The sequence below is a fragment of the Phocoena phocoena genome, chromosome 20 (genome assembly GCF_963924675.1).
Source record: "Phocoena phocoena chromosome 20, mPhoPho1.1, whole genome shotgun sequence".
Taxonomy (NCBI): domain Eukaryota; kingdom Metazoa; phylum Chordata; class Mammalia; order Artiodactyla; family Phocoenidae; genus Phocoena; species Phocoena phocoena.
Genome location: NC_089238.1, coordinates 58,647,210 through 58,661,012, shown reverse-complemented (window position 1 = coordinate 58,661,012; position 13,803 = coordinate 58,647,210).

The following is a 13,803-nucleotide window of genomic DNA, read 5'->3' as shown; positions in this document are numbered from 1 at the left end:
ACCTCCATACTGTTTTCCATAGTGGCTGCAACTCATTTACATTCCCACCAACAGTGCAGGAGGGTTCCCTTTTCTCCACACCCTCTCCAGCATTTGTTACTTGTAGACTTTTATTTTTTTTTTTAGCATTTATTTATTTGGCTACACCGGGTCTTCGTTGCGGCATGTAGGATGTTGTTTTTTTTAGTTGTGGCATGTGGGCTCTTAGTTGTGGCATGCAAACTCTTAGTTGCGGCAGGCCGGATCTAGTTCCCTGATCAGGGATTGAACCTGGGCCCCCTGCATTGGGAACGTGGAGTCTTAACCACTGGACCACCAGGGAAGCCCCCTGTATGTAGACCTTTTTAACGATGGCTGTTCTCACCTCTGTGAGGTGATACGTCATTGTAGTTTTGATTTCCATAAAACGCATTTTTAATCAAAACAGTGGTTGGGGGTTGTAGGCAGGCATCAACCTGAGTCAAAGTGGAGCCTCTTGCGCGTTAAAGAGGGACAGCGTGTGGGAGTCTAGACCTGCCGCGGGCATAGCCTCTTCTTGAGACCAGAGGCGGTAAGGGGACCTTGTACACCTCGGCTGGCTTGTAGCTGCTCCTCAGGAGGGAGGGTGCAACAAGTTGGTTTCCCACTCTGTGTTTCACATTTTGAAAACAGAGAAACACCTGGTCTGGAGAGGTGGCAGCGCCAGGGCCCGACAGTAGTGACTGTGCGCTCGGCCCCCCCACCCTCACCCCCGCCCTCGCCTGCCGTTTAGCCCAGCCCCTGCCCCCTGTAGATAAGCTGATGGGCAGGAAGCGGCCGGAGGCCTCCCCGGTTTCCGCAACGCTGAGCTTGCGCCACGGCGCTTCACGTGTCTTGCCACCTGCCCACCCACCAGCCTGGAGCCACAGAGTGGGCGCTGGCTCGTGCCCTCCCAGGGCTGTGTGGGGCCCCAGGCAGGCCCCAAGGTCCTGAGAAATCCAGGGAGACGCTTCGGGAGGGGACGCCCTTCCCGCCTGGCCACCACACGCTTTGTGATGGGCACACGCCGCCAGGCGTGTCCACAGCAAGGGGACTCCTGGGAAGGGAAAGCGTTGCACAGACTTACTCCCGCTGGGGGCAGCTCTGGGGCCCTCGCAAGCCCCGAGTGGCTCTAGGATGAGCTGAGGCCGAGAAGGATGCCCACTGGAGTCTCAAGTCCAGAACATGCGTGTGAACCTTTGTCTGCGGGGGTGGGATGAGGGCTGGGAAGTGCTGGGGGTCTGGGGACTTAGCACGCTGACCCCTCACTGCCAGCCAGCAGGAAGGGGGCAGCCCCACAGCAGGGGCCTCAGGACCCGCCCCGCCGCTATGGCCACTGTCCATGCCCTGGCGCAGCGTCTGGCTGTGCCACTGTGGAGTATTTTTAATGTCACCCCTGGAGAGGAGGCCTTCTGGGGTGGTTTCAACCCTGGGGCCAGCTGCTTCTCAGAAAACTGCCCACCCCCCTGCAGTGATGGAGTTCGGCAGCCGCGGCAGCACTGGGTGGCACCCCTCCCGAACACCGCGCGGCTGAGCCAATCAGAACCTCTTCTGGGACCTGGGCCTCGAGTTAGAATCCCCTTCTGTCTCCCCTGGTAGCAGCAAGTGAGATGGAGGAGGACAGCCACCTTCCACCATGTGTGTGGAGACAGAGCGAGCAAGGGACCCTGTGGCCCCAGAGACAGACAGCCAGGCAGCCGCTAACTCGGATGTCGTTTCTTTTGTTTTACTTTTGCTGTGCCTGGTCTTAGTTGCGGCACACGGGATCTTTAGTTGCAGCATGTGGACTCTTGGTTGCAGCATGCGTGTGGGATCTAGTTCCCCCACCAGTGATTGAACCCGGGCCCCCTGCGTTGGGAGCACGGAGTCTTACCCACTGGACCACCAGGGAGGTCCCTCAGGTGGTTTTTAATAGTTTCCAGTTTGGTCTCTTGTGAGGCCCACTGTTTTATGAGGTAGCCTTGTATTCCTTCCTATACATTTGCCTCTTTTTCTTAAAGTGCCTCTGGGTGGGTTTCTGTTTCTTCCAACCCAAAGAGCCTTGATTAAAGCATGGTCACAAAGGTTGGTCCATATGAGGCTGCATTAGTAAAAGTATAGAGAAGGGAGGTGAAAGCCCTTCTCTGACAGGGTTCCACCAGCCATGTCAGGTTGGCATGTAGGTGTGGAACGCTAAGAGGATATCGCCTGGCTGAAATGCCTGGATGGGAGAGAGACCAGATGGCAGAGGGGCTAGACCCCTCGTCTGTGGGTGTTTACCCTGGAGAAACTTGGAGGTCTGGGACTGCCTTCATTCATTTGATCAACCAGCATTTACCGAGTGCCCCCCGGGAACCTGGCTGCTAAGGACCCGCTATGCACCAGGTTGAGAACGAGACAGATGAGGCCCCTGCTCTCGAGCTCACATTCTAGTGGAGAGAGAGAGAATTTCAGATAAAGACTATGAAAGCTGGCCATGGGGTTGAGTGCCGGGGGAGCCACTTTACACCTGAGGGTTCAGGGAGGCTTCTTGGAGGCAATGACATGTGAACTGAGACTTGCATGGCAAGAAGGAGCTGCCAGGGAAGAGAATCCAGAGCAGAAGGAACTGCGAGTGTAAAGGCCCTGCAGCAGAGATCAGGCAGGGCATAGCCCCTCTCATGACAGGGCCCTGGAAGTCCTGCAGTGCCACTTCTGCCCCTCCTGTGGGGCGAAGGCATTGCAAAGGTCCACCCAGCCTCCAGGGGAGGAGACGTAGGCCCCACCTCTAGACGGAGCGAGGTCCAGGCCGCATTGCAGGATGAGCTGTCCAGAGGTGAGGTAGCAAGCTTCTGGTGGCGAAGGACCACCAGGAGAAGGGATCCAAGCGCTGAATATTAACAGCCAAAGTGTGTGTGCTTACCACGTGCCAGGTACAGTCCTGAGAGCTTCACACGTACCTCTGTATCTGATCCACACAGCCACCTAGGATGTGGATGGCTACAGATAACGCCCATTTCATGGATGAGAAGACTGAGGCCCGAGAGGTTGAGCCACTTGCTTCGGGCCACACAGCCTGCAAGTGGCTGAGCTGAAATTCAAACCTAGGCCCCTGCTGGCTGGCCCACGCATGTGGGCTGAGCCAGAGCCTATCTGCCCACCCAGGTGGCCCCCGTCCCTGACTGGGAGTGACTTGGTTCCGTCCGTCCACCAGCTCCTTGAGAGGCCTGTGGGCTTCATCTCTGCCAGCAGGGCCTGTTCTGGGTCTGCATACAGTAGCATCACTAGTTGTGGGCTGACCTAAACTTTCGACCTGGAGGTCGATCGAGGGGACCGTCGCGGTCTCCCATTTGCTTTTCCTGCAGAATTCCTCATCCCCACATTGGGTCTCTCATCAGGCTGCAGCTGAACCTTACAGACCTTGGCAATCTGGTGCTGTCACTCAACCTGTCGCTGTGCCCTGGTCTCAGCCAGCATCCTCAGTGCTCCTCGCCTTTCCAGTTACACCCCAACGTGAGGCCGGATTATCTTCACAGGCTTTGACCAAAACAACTCGTCACAGCAGATTGGATGTGGAGCGGCTGTGAGAATCCAGCTGTCTCCTATTCAACCAGACGTTAAAGTGACGCAAAAAGGTAAGGAATGCCACTCTTCTCACTACAATTTTTTGTCTTGGAAACTACAATTAGTTTTCATTTATAAAATATGGATGTATTATTGTTATTTTTAATGATTTAATACATAAATTTTTTAAAGCCTTAGTTTGGGGGGTTTTTTTGTTTGTTTTTTTGCGGTACGCGGGCCTCTCACTGTTGTGGCCTCTCCCGTTGTGGAGCACAGGCTCCGGACGCGCAGGCTCCGCGGCATGTGGGATCTTCCTGGACGGGGGCACGAACCCGTGTCCCCTGCACTGGCAGGCGGACTCTCGATCACTGCACCACCAGGGAAGCCCAAAGCCTTAGTTTTAATTTTTAATATGGCAAATACTGATAGATAAAAGCCCCTAGGGGTCCTCAGAAATGTTTAGGGGTGTACGGCTCGTGAGGCAGAGCTGGGGTCTGGATGGGTAAAGGCCAGGACCTGCAGTCAAACAGCCCACGTGGAATCCGGTTGGGTGACTCCACACAGGTGGCTGCACCACCCCGGGCCTCAGTCTTCTCATCTGTAACGAGGGATGGTAACTACTTGGCTCGTGAGGACTGAATGTGGGTACAGCGCTTAGCACAATGCCCGGACCGCAGCCACTTAAAATAGATGGGGCTTGGGGATTCCTTGGAGGTCCAGCGGTTAGGACCCTGCGCTTTCACCGCTGGGGCCCAGGTTCCATCCCTGGTTGGGGAAGTAAGATCCCTCAAGCCGCGCAGCATGGCACCCCCCCAAAAAAGAAAAGTTAATAATAAATAAAATAAAATATATGGGGCTTGCCGTCACCACCACCACCACCACCACCACCACCATCATCGTCATTTTAGCCACGCTCCAAAAGATGAACAGAGTTGCAGTAGGTTCTGAGTTTGGACCACAGCCACGTCTGACCTTCCCTGACTTCCCTAGAATCCACCCCAGCCCCGGTGCTGCCCCTGCCCGTCTGCCACCTCAGTACATGCGTGGCATGAATGGCTGGTCCCCACGTGCTCTACCTTGGAGCCATTTGTACGGAACGACAATCACCCAGGGGTGTGTAGCGCCTTACCGTTTTTAAAGCAATTTCAGAAAACAAGAATAGCTGGCCTCTGCTGAGGTGTGCTCTGTGCAGGCCCTGGTCTCTGTGATTGCAACACCTTATCTGACCCCTCAAAGCAAACCCACAAGCGGTACCCCATTTTGGGGTGAAGAGGCCGAGACTCACGGGGCACAGAGCGGGTGCACCAGGGAGCTGTGTCTGTACCCGCACCTCTGCCTCTCAGTCTGCCTCTCTTCCTTCCCAGAGACCAGACTGGAGTCAGAGACTAGTGGTGGAATTCAGGCTTTCCGGGACCTCCCCTGGGCCCCGCAAAGAATGCCTCACCTGCAGCCACGAGGGAGCTTTTAATGGCCTTGGCTTGTAATGCGAGGTCCGTGGCCAAGTATGGAGGCAGCTTTCACCTTCAGTGAAAGCGTTTGGGTCTCAGCCAGGATCCATCCGCACTTGGTCCACCAGGCAAGCTTGGACTCCATCACTGGACGGAACAAAGAGGGAGGCTGCTGCCCCCAGGGTGAGTGACTCGGGAAGTCTCCTCTCCCCGCCAAGCCTCGGTCTCTTCATCCTACCAGGGGGACCTCAAGGGAACCTGGTCTCAGCAGGCTCCTGGGAGAGTCCTGGAAAAGGGAACTGGGTCTGAAACTCCCACGTGGTTTCAGAGCAGGCAGGGGGAGTGCTCTGTGTCTTGCTGCACTGTGAGTGTCTAGAGCAGTGCTTGCCAGTAGAAATGCAACAGGAGCCACAAGTGTAACTTAAACTTTTCTAGTAGCACGTTAAAAAAGTAAAAAGAATCATGTGACAGTAATTTTTAAAATATATCTTTACTTTGCCCATTATTTCCCAGATGTTATTTCAACCAGTAGTCAACGTAAACTTATTATTAACGAAGTATTTCCAGTTTTCTCACCATCATAATCATCACCAAGTACTGATCACTGATACCAGTCATGCTAAGTGTAGCATGTATGTTACACTGACAGCGCATCTCAGTTTGGGGCATGCTAAATTTTCATGGCGTACTCTATCTTTATCTCGAAATCATGAAATTGGAAAGGTGGACTCATGTGCCGAAGTTGTTCTAAGTAGACTTAAAAGTTTTCCGGTAACGGCAAAGGGTGTGAAAATTAACTAAAGGCGAATGCAAGTGCAGCCCAGCCCCCAGCGGCTCCCCATCGCCCAGGGCCCGGGCCCGTCTCAGCGCACCAGCTTGTGGAGCCCGGAGCAGGCAGGGTGGGTGTGGACGACCGGGCGGCCGGGCACATGGAAGAGACGGTGCGAGGACCCTGCAGCGCAGGAAGGAGCTCCTGGAGGCCGGAGACGAGGGCCAACCCCGGGCCCAGCCCTCGAGTGGACGAGCACCCGCAGGGGCAGGTCCGCGGCTCAGCCTGGAGCTGCCAATCACGGAGGCGGAGACGTGTGGTGAGGGGCGGGGCGAGCCTAGCGTGGGCGTGGTCCGCGAGCGGCGGGGCCTTGTCCGTCACGTGGCTTCGCGGACCGAGGCGGTGGAGGAGGGCTACGTAATGGGCGGGGCGAGCTCGCAGGGGGCGGGGCTGCCTCCAGGGGCCTGGCTGGGTGCAGACTCGCTGCGCGCCAGGGCGGGAAGTTTCCAGGCGCTACCGAGCCCAGACTTCACAGGCACACAGACTGGCCCAGCCGCGGCGCCGGCCGCCGGGGTCACCTGGTCACTGCAGCCCCAGGGTCCTGCCACGTCCCGGCTCGCCTGCAGGGACCGCCCCCCTGTCCTGACTCCTGCTGCCCTCCCGCCGCACCTTTTGCCCACTAGGGTGGCCCCACGTAGCAAGGCATCCTCCGTGGTCAGACGTCGTCCCAGGGAGAATGCCTAGACCTGCGTGAACAGCCCGACCGCAGGGGCCGTGCCTGAGACCGAGGGACTTGTCCTGAGGAAGCCAAAACGCCCCCGCGTCCGCCCAGCGCGTTCCTTCCCTCCACCCGAGGGCGAGCATGGGCATCTGAGCTTCTGACACAGGTGGGCACCCCTCCTGCCGTGGCCCGTGGACTGCACTCGAGGGGCTGTAATGGCCCACCTTTAACACCTTGAAGGTCCCGCCACAAGCCACCCCGTCCAGGGTGAGCTGGGGAGTCCTGCATCTGAGAGCTCAAAGCCTGGCAGAGTGGAAGGTTAGTTGGTGCTAAGAGCTCGGGCTTGAAGTGAGGCGGCCGTCCGCCCATTCAGCAGTATTTACTGAGCTCCCACTGTGTACCGGGCACCAAGCGCGGAGCCCAGGGGACCGTGGGGAGCGGGCAGTGGGGAAACATACCTTAAACAAGTGTATAACTAGGCCCCTGGGAGAGCCTGACCCAACCGAGGTGGACTGGGTGGGAGTGACGCTCCCTAGGGGGCTGGCCATGCGGATGGGCCGGCAGGGAGCAGCTGGAGGGTGCCACGGTGGGGTCTGGGTGGGGCTGGGGGCCCTGGAGCTCGGGCAGTGAGGGCAATGTGTTGGCACGAGAGGGCGTGCATGGCCTCAGAGGGCATTTTGGTCTCTGCTGAGGGCAGTGGAAGACTTACGCCGGCAGTATTTTACAAGGCTGTCCTGGGTGGACTGGAGCCAGGGAGCGGCTGATGCAGTTCGTTGGGCAGAAGCCCATGGCTTTGGATTAGAGGGGCGGGTGGACTCAAGATTAGAGCAGGTGCCGACTCTTGCATGCAGCTGCGTGTGTGTGGCTGTGGGCAGGTGACCGAACTGCCCAAGAGGGTGTCGTGCAGGTCCGCGGGGCCAGCCTGCAGGGTGCTGCCTCAGGGCAGAGCTCAGGAGCAGGAACTGATTGGCCACTAGCATGGGGCAGAGCCGGGGCATCCAAGGACTGGACGAGGAGGACCCAGCCCAGGACTTTGGGAGCTAAAGGGAGGGGCAGACCGTGTGGCCAGGGCAGGAATGATCACCAGCCCACGGAGGACTCAATACCCCCGAAAAGGTTTCAACTTCCTCCGAGGCTGGTGGGGAGGGAAGCGGTAGATCCGTGTTAACAGTACCTCAGTCGGTTGCTGTGCGGAGGACGGCGTGGGGCGAGAGGCCCAGAAGAGGCCGTGGCAGCCCCGCCGCTGACATCGGCTGGCTGTAGGAAGGGAGGAGGGGGTGAGTGTGACCCATCAGGGCCGCCAGCTGAGCCGCTCACCTGGTGATGCTCTCCTGGTCCTCCCAGGCCTGGGTCGTAACGCGTGGTCGCTGAGGCTGCCCTGTGCCAGCCAGCCCCCTTCCGCTGCCCAGGACACCTGGGTTGTCTGTCCTGGGTTCCTTCGGGATGTGGCTGGGGCAGTGAGATCTCAGAATCACACTCCCTTCCCAACAGCCAGGTGAAGAAGATGTAGAAATGGTGAGAAATGCCGTCTTCTCCCCTTAGCACCTTGCTCAGCGTAGCCTGAGTGGAGCCCTGCGGGGAAGGGATCCTTCGCAGGGAGAGGCCCAGGAGTTCTCGACACCAGGGCCCGGTAGAGGGCGGGCAGGTCAGCCTGGACTGTCCTTGGGCGCAGCACCCCCTTCTCCGAGCTCAGTTTCTCCACGTGTTATAAACATTTTCGAGTTATTGATTTTCTTTAGAACCACTGGTGCACTACTGATCCCCGGCCCCCAGGTCCTAATCCACGAAGGGGTGACGGGCCGTCTCACTCATGCCCCACGTTAACCTGCCTCCTCTGTGCCTTCACTCACCTGCTTTGTGCAAGTTTGGTGCTGGCCATTTTCCTGCCCCTCTTAATCCTAAGCACTGCCTCACGGTGGACATGATCCCAGTTCACGGGGAGGGCCACGCTTCAGACACTCCCCGGCCCTGCCTCTGCGCCCTGCCGCCCCCTCCCCTCCTCCCGTCCCCACTGCTGCCGGCTCAGTCCCCCGCCCGTGCCCTCCCAGGCAGAGCCAGGGAGGCACTCGAGGCTGGCGCGGGCCAAGTGGCGGGGGGCTGGGCAGAGCCGTTGGTCTCAGCAAGGCATGTCACCTCTGTGACGCCCCTCACCCTACTTGCCCCGCTAGCCTGTCAGCCACGGGGGACGCTGGGTGTGGGGCCGGTTCGTCTCTGCAGCTGGGCAGTGTCTGCACCCGGGGCCGGGCCATCAGCCCCGACCCGATCATTTTGACCCGGTCCCTCCATCATCCCGTCCGGCTGGAGTCCGGTTTTGCTGCCAGGATGGGGGTAGGGAAACCACTGACGAACTTCTAGAAGTTGGCTTCACGTGGAAAACCCAGTTATTCATCGGGCCGCCTTTCCCCGCAGTGTGGGTTTAGTGCCCATGCCGTTCCTGGTGGCGGCCTGTGAAGGGCTCGCAGCCACAGGCCCCTGTAGGCACGTGTCTGCGTTGTAGGCGCCGATTTCCAGCCTCCCAACTCGGCCGGCCCGTGAGCCCGTGAGGGGGGCAGGTTCCAGACCGACTGGGAGCTGCCAGTGCAGAAGCAGGCGCCCCTGCTGACTCGGGTCCAGTCACGTCCCGAGCAGGGACAGGGCCGAGGGCTGGGCCTTCAGGCAGCGAGGAAGCGGGGTCACTCGGCCGATTCCCGGTGGGCAGGTGGCTGGGAGGGGGCTCCGGTAGGACGGGTCCCTCGGAAGGAACCAGGCCTGGGAACCGCTGACAGGAGCCTGACTTGGGCGTGTTCTCCGCTGGATCGATTCCTGGACCCGTTTCCGGGAAAGGGGGGCTGGGGAGACTCAGTGTGAATGTACTTGGGGAAATTAAAAAGTAATCCCCGATCTCATCAAGTCTCTGGCCAGGCAACGTGGGTGCCTCTGGGGAGGCCCCCGGAGGAGGACCAGCCGTAGTGTGGGCTGCGGGGAAATCCGCTTAGCCTCTTGCGAATCTCTCAAGTTAGTCGTTTATAGTGGTAAAAACCCGTAATATAGAATTTATCATTTTAATCAAGTGCGCGATTCAGTGGCGTTAAGTACATTCACATTGTTGTGTAACCTCCACCATTTGTAACCATTTCCTGAACTTTCTCATCATCCCGAAAAGAAAGTCCGTACCTGTTAAGTAATAACTCCCCATTCCCCTCTCCCCTCAGCCCCGGGAGCCGCTAATCTAGCTTCCAGTTTTATTAATTTGTCTCTCCTAGATGTTTTATATAAGTGGGATCGGGCAACACTCGCCCATTTGTGTCTCACTTCTTTTCGCTTAGCAGAACGGTCTCAGGGTTCATCCGGGTTGTAGCAGCATCAGTGCTTTCCTTTTCACGGGCAGATAATGTTTCATCGTGTGGAGGGACCACGTTCGGTTTATCCACTCATCTGTTCATGGACACTTGGGTTCTTTCTTCTCAGAAATAAGTTGTAAGTATAGAGACAGGATAACTGTGTTATCCTCGGGGAAAGTTAAACCTGGGTGACGACAGCCCCGCTGATGACACTCTTCCCTCGGCCCATCCTCTCTCCGTGGGGGACCTGACCATGCCTGCTTTTCCAAGACTAAGTTACTAGTTTTTAATTTAATTTCTTTTACATTGGAATATAGTTGATTTACAATGTTGTGTTAGTTTCAGGTGTACAGCTAAGTGATGCAGTTATACGGACGTATAGCCGTTCTTTTTCAGATTCTTTTCCCATATAGGTTATTACAGAGTATTGAGTAGAGTTCCCTGTGCTATAACAGTAGGTCCTTGTTGACTATCTATTATATATATATGTGTGTATATGTTAACACCAAACTCCTAATTTATCCCCGCCCGCACCCCGCATTTCCCCTTTGGTAACCATAAGTTTGTTTTCAAAGTCTGTGAGTGTGTTTCTGTTTTGTAAATAAGTTCACTTGTATCTTGTTTTTTTAGATTCCACATATAAGTGATATCATATGATCTTTGTCTTTCTCTTTTTTTTTTTTTTTGGTCCGTAGCATGTGGCATGTGGGACCTTAGTTCCCCAGCCAGGGATTGAACCTGTGCCCCCTGCAGTGGAAGCGCGGAGTCTTAACCACTGGACCAGCAGGGAAGTCCCTCTCTGTCTGACTGACTTCACTTAGTATGATCATCTCTAGGTCCATCCATGTTGCTGCAAATGGCATTATTTCATTCTTTTTATGGAAAGAATTCCATTGTATATATGTGCCACATCTTCTTTATCCATTCATCTGTCGATAGACATTTAGGTTGCTTCCATGACCTGGCTGTCGTGAATAACGCTGCAGTGAACATTGGGGTGCGTGTGTCTTTTTGAATTACAGTTTTCTCCGGACATATGCCCAGGAGTGGGACTGCTGGATCATATGGTAGCTCTATTTTTAGTTTTTTAAGGAACCTCCATACCGTTCTTTAGAGTAGTTACATTTCTATTTTAGTCAACAAGTGTGGTAGGACCCCGAGCCATGGGGTTGTAGGGCAGAAATGGCTTTGGGCTTGGAATCAGGAAAGTTGGTCTTAAGGCCTGGCTTGTCCTTTGGCAAATGACGTCCCCCCCCTCGGGCCCCCGCTTCCTTGTCTGCCAAGGATTAGAACCTGCATTACTGAACAGCCAGCACTGCCCCCGCCCCCTACTCGGCAAGTCGGCAGGTTGGGAAGTTCTTCTGCTGAGAATCTGTCCCCACTGTGTTCCTGTAAAATGTATTTTGTGAACAGGTGATACGTGTATACAGCAAAAAACCACAACACAAAAAGGCATTTCAGCAACCACTGTTCCCCTCCCATCCCATAGTGCAGCTCCCCCCCTACCGGCCTGGCTGTGGCGCGCGTTCCTCCCAGAGACTGTGTCCACGACGGCCAGGCGTGGGCCAACGCCTCTGCTTTTCCCGGTTGTAATACTGTGTCTTAGGGATTGTTCCGTGTTGATACACAGAGAGTCGCTTCAGTCTCTAACTGCTTTGAAGCACTCCACGGCAGGATACGTGATGATTTCTTCTAACAGCTCCTCAATTTGCCAGAACAGTTGGTTTCTTTCCTGTCTTTTCGCTGCTCACAATTCTTGGAAGCGCACATTCTGCTCCTCTGCAGGGAAAGTCCTTCCTTTGTTCTGGAGCCAGACGGGAGGGTGGGAAGCACGGTGAGCCAGGTCCCCGAAGCTGCGGGGGTGCTGGGGGCCGCCTGCCCAGGGCTCTTGTCCCCTCATCCTCATTCTGAGTCCTCCTGCTTCCCCCTCAGACTCTGCTCTTGGGATAGAGTCTAAAACCTTGTATCCTAGGCCTTAGAAGGACTTAGCTTAAGGGAGTGGTTTTTAAGCTTTTTGTTGTTTTTGCATTTAAACCCTTTATGCAAACAAGGCCCGGCGTAGGTGGACATCAGTGTCCCGAGAGGGGCCCCCTGCTGTCCCCTGGTCACCCTGAGGGCAGGCCAGGCAGAGGGCAGGGTGGGGGGAGCCCTAAGCCCAATGCTGTGTCTGTTCTGCCTGTTGTCTCTCCCTCTCCCTCTGCCCTCCTCTCTCCAGTCCACAGCCCGGTTAAGAATGACGAGGGTGGTCGGTAACCGAGGGGACCGATGGTAACCCCTCAAGGGTGTGCGTTACTTCACACCACTTTTACATGGTCTCAAATCTTCACAGCTTTGCAGCTGGCCCCCATCCCATCTCACAGATGCCCCCCAAGGCTCAGAGAGGGGGCTGGCCTGTTGGGCAGAAGGCCGGCAGCCAGTAGAGCTGCCGTGGGCTGTCCCTCGGTCATCTCTCTGGACGCTGCTGCTGCTTGGGGACCCTGGCCACAATCCCTGCCAAGGGATGGCCTCAGGCGGCCAGGTTCGGGCCTGGGACTCTCAAGGAGCTCAACCCCATGTCCCCAGCCTCCTTTGGTCTCTTGACCTTGGGGAGGAACCCCGAGGCTACAAGTCTCAAGGGCTCTAGAGCAAGTCCAGGGTGAGACATGACTCCAGCAAGGAGAGGCAGAGAAAAAACCAGTCAGCACTGAAACACCAGATTTCATGGAAGTCCCCATTTCTGGCTTTTGAAGAGTGGGAGGGTCTGGGCCTGTGTTGGAGCTGGGATGGTTGGCCAGCTGGAGCCGAGCGGTGCCTCGTGCAGGCTCTGGGTCCCCACCGCACCCATCAGCTTCCTCAGGCCCTCACCCGGTCCTGGGTCCCGTCACCCTCGGTGGGCTCTGCCTTACACACCGAGTGGCTCTTTTTTTCTCCTTTCCCAGCCCAATTCAAGGGTGGAGAAGGCCAAACTGGGGTGGCCGGGTGAAGTGCCCAGCGCAGCCTGGGCTCAGACCCTGGCCTGGCCGCCCAAGGGCGGTTATCGCTTCTCTGCTATGGCAGAGGGATCAGGGCAGAGCTGGCGGTGGTGGCAGGCGCGGGTGGAAGCGGCCCGCAGCCCCCGTCGGACCTCACGGGCTTCCCGCCCCGACATCCAGCCCGGCCGCGGCCCTGGCCCTGCGGGCGGGGCCTCCGAGCCACCCCACGGTCCCCAGGGGGCGCTGCGGGTCGGCGTCCGCGGGAGCAAAGCCCCAGCTGCTCCTGCAGTGCGGGGCGCTGATGCGGGTGGCGTGCTGCCGCGGAAGCCCGGAGATAGGGCCCCTTTCTTGAGCCCTCCGGACCGGGACCGCCGGGGGAGAAGCGGCCCCCGCCCGCTCCCACGCGACTCCGAGCGGCAGCGCCAAGGCTGTTGAGGGTGGAGGTCTTCTCGGGGAGTACTCCGCACGGGGGTCTCCGGTCCCCGCTGGCCGGCCCCGGCCGGGAGGGCTGGTGGGGGGCGCGGGCGGCACGGAGCGGCGGAGGGGTTGCCGGGGCGTGCCGGGCCGTCGGGGAGGCGCGGGGGCGGGCACGCCGGGAGGGCGGGGGCCGAGCTTATAAAGGCGGGCTGAGGGAGGAGGGAGCCGCCGAGCCGCGTCCTGCCGTGCTCGGCTTCCGCGAGCCACCGAGAGCCGTGCGCTGCGCTCCGCCGCGGGGCAGGGCTGACACCGGAGCGAGCGCGGGCCCCAGCCGTCGGCACCGGCGGGGTGCGGTGGGCCCCGGCCCTAGGAGGAGGACCAGGAGGGCGCGGAGGCGCTCGTGTCGCCACAGACCAGCCGGGGTTCTGGCCGCTGCGCGCGGCACGTGCAGCGACCCGCCCTGTGCGCCATGCGCCGGCCGCGGCTCCCCAGCGCCGCCCTTTAGTGCCGCGGCGGCCGAGCGACCCCGGGCCGCCTCCGCGGGCCCCTCGGGCATGGAGCCGCACGTGCTCGGCGCCGTCCTCTACTGGCTGCTGCTGCCCTTCGTGCTCCTGGCCGGTGAGTTGGGGAGTGCGCTGCGGGCTCTGGTCTGGGACGG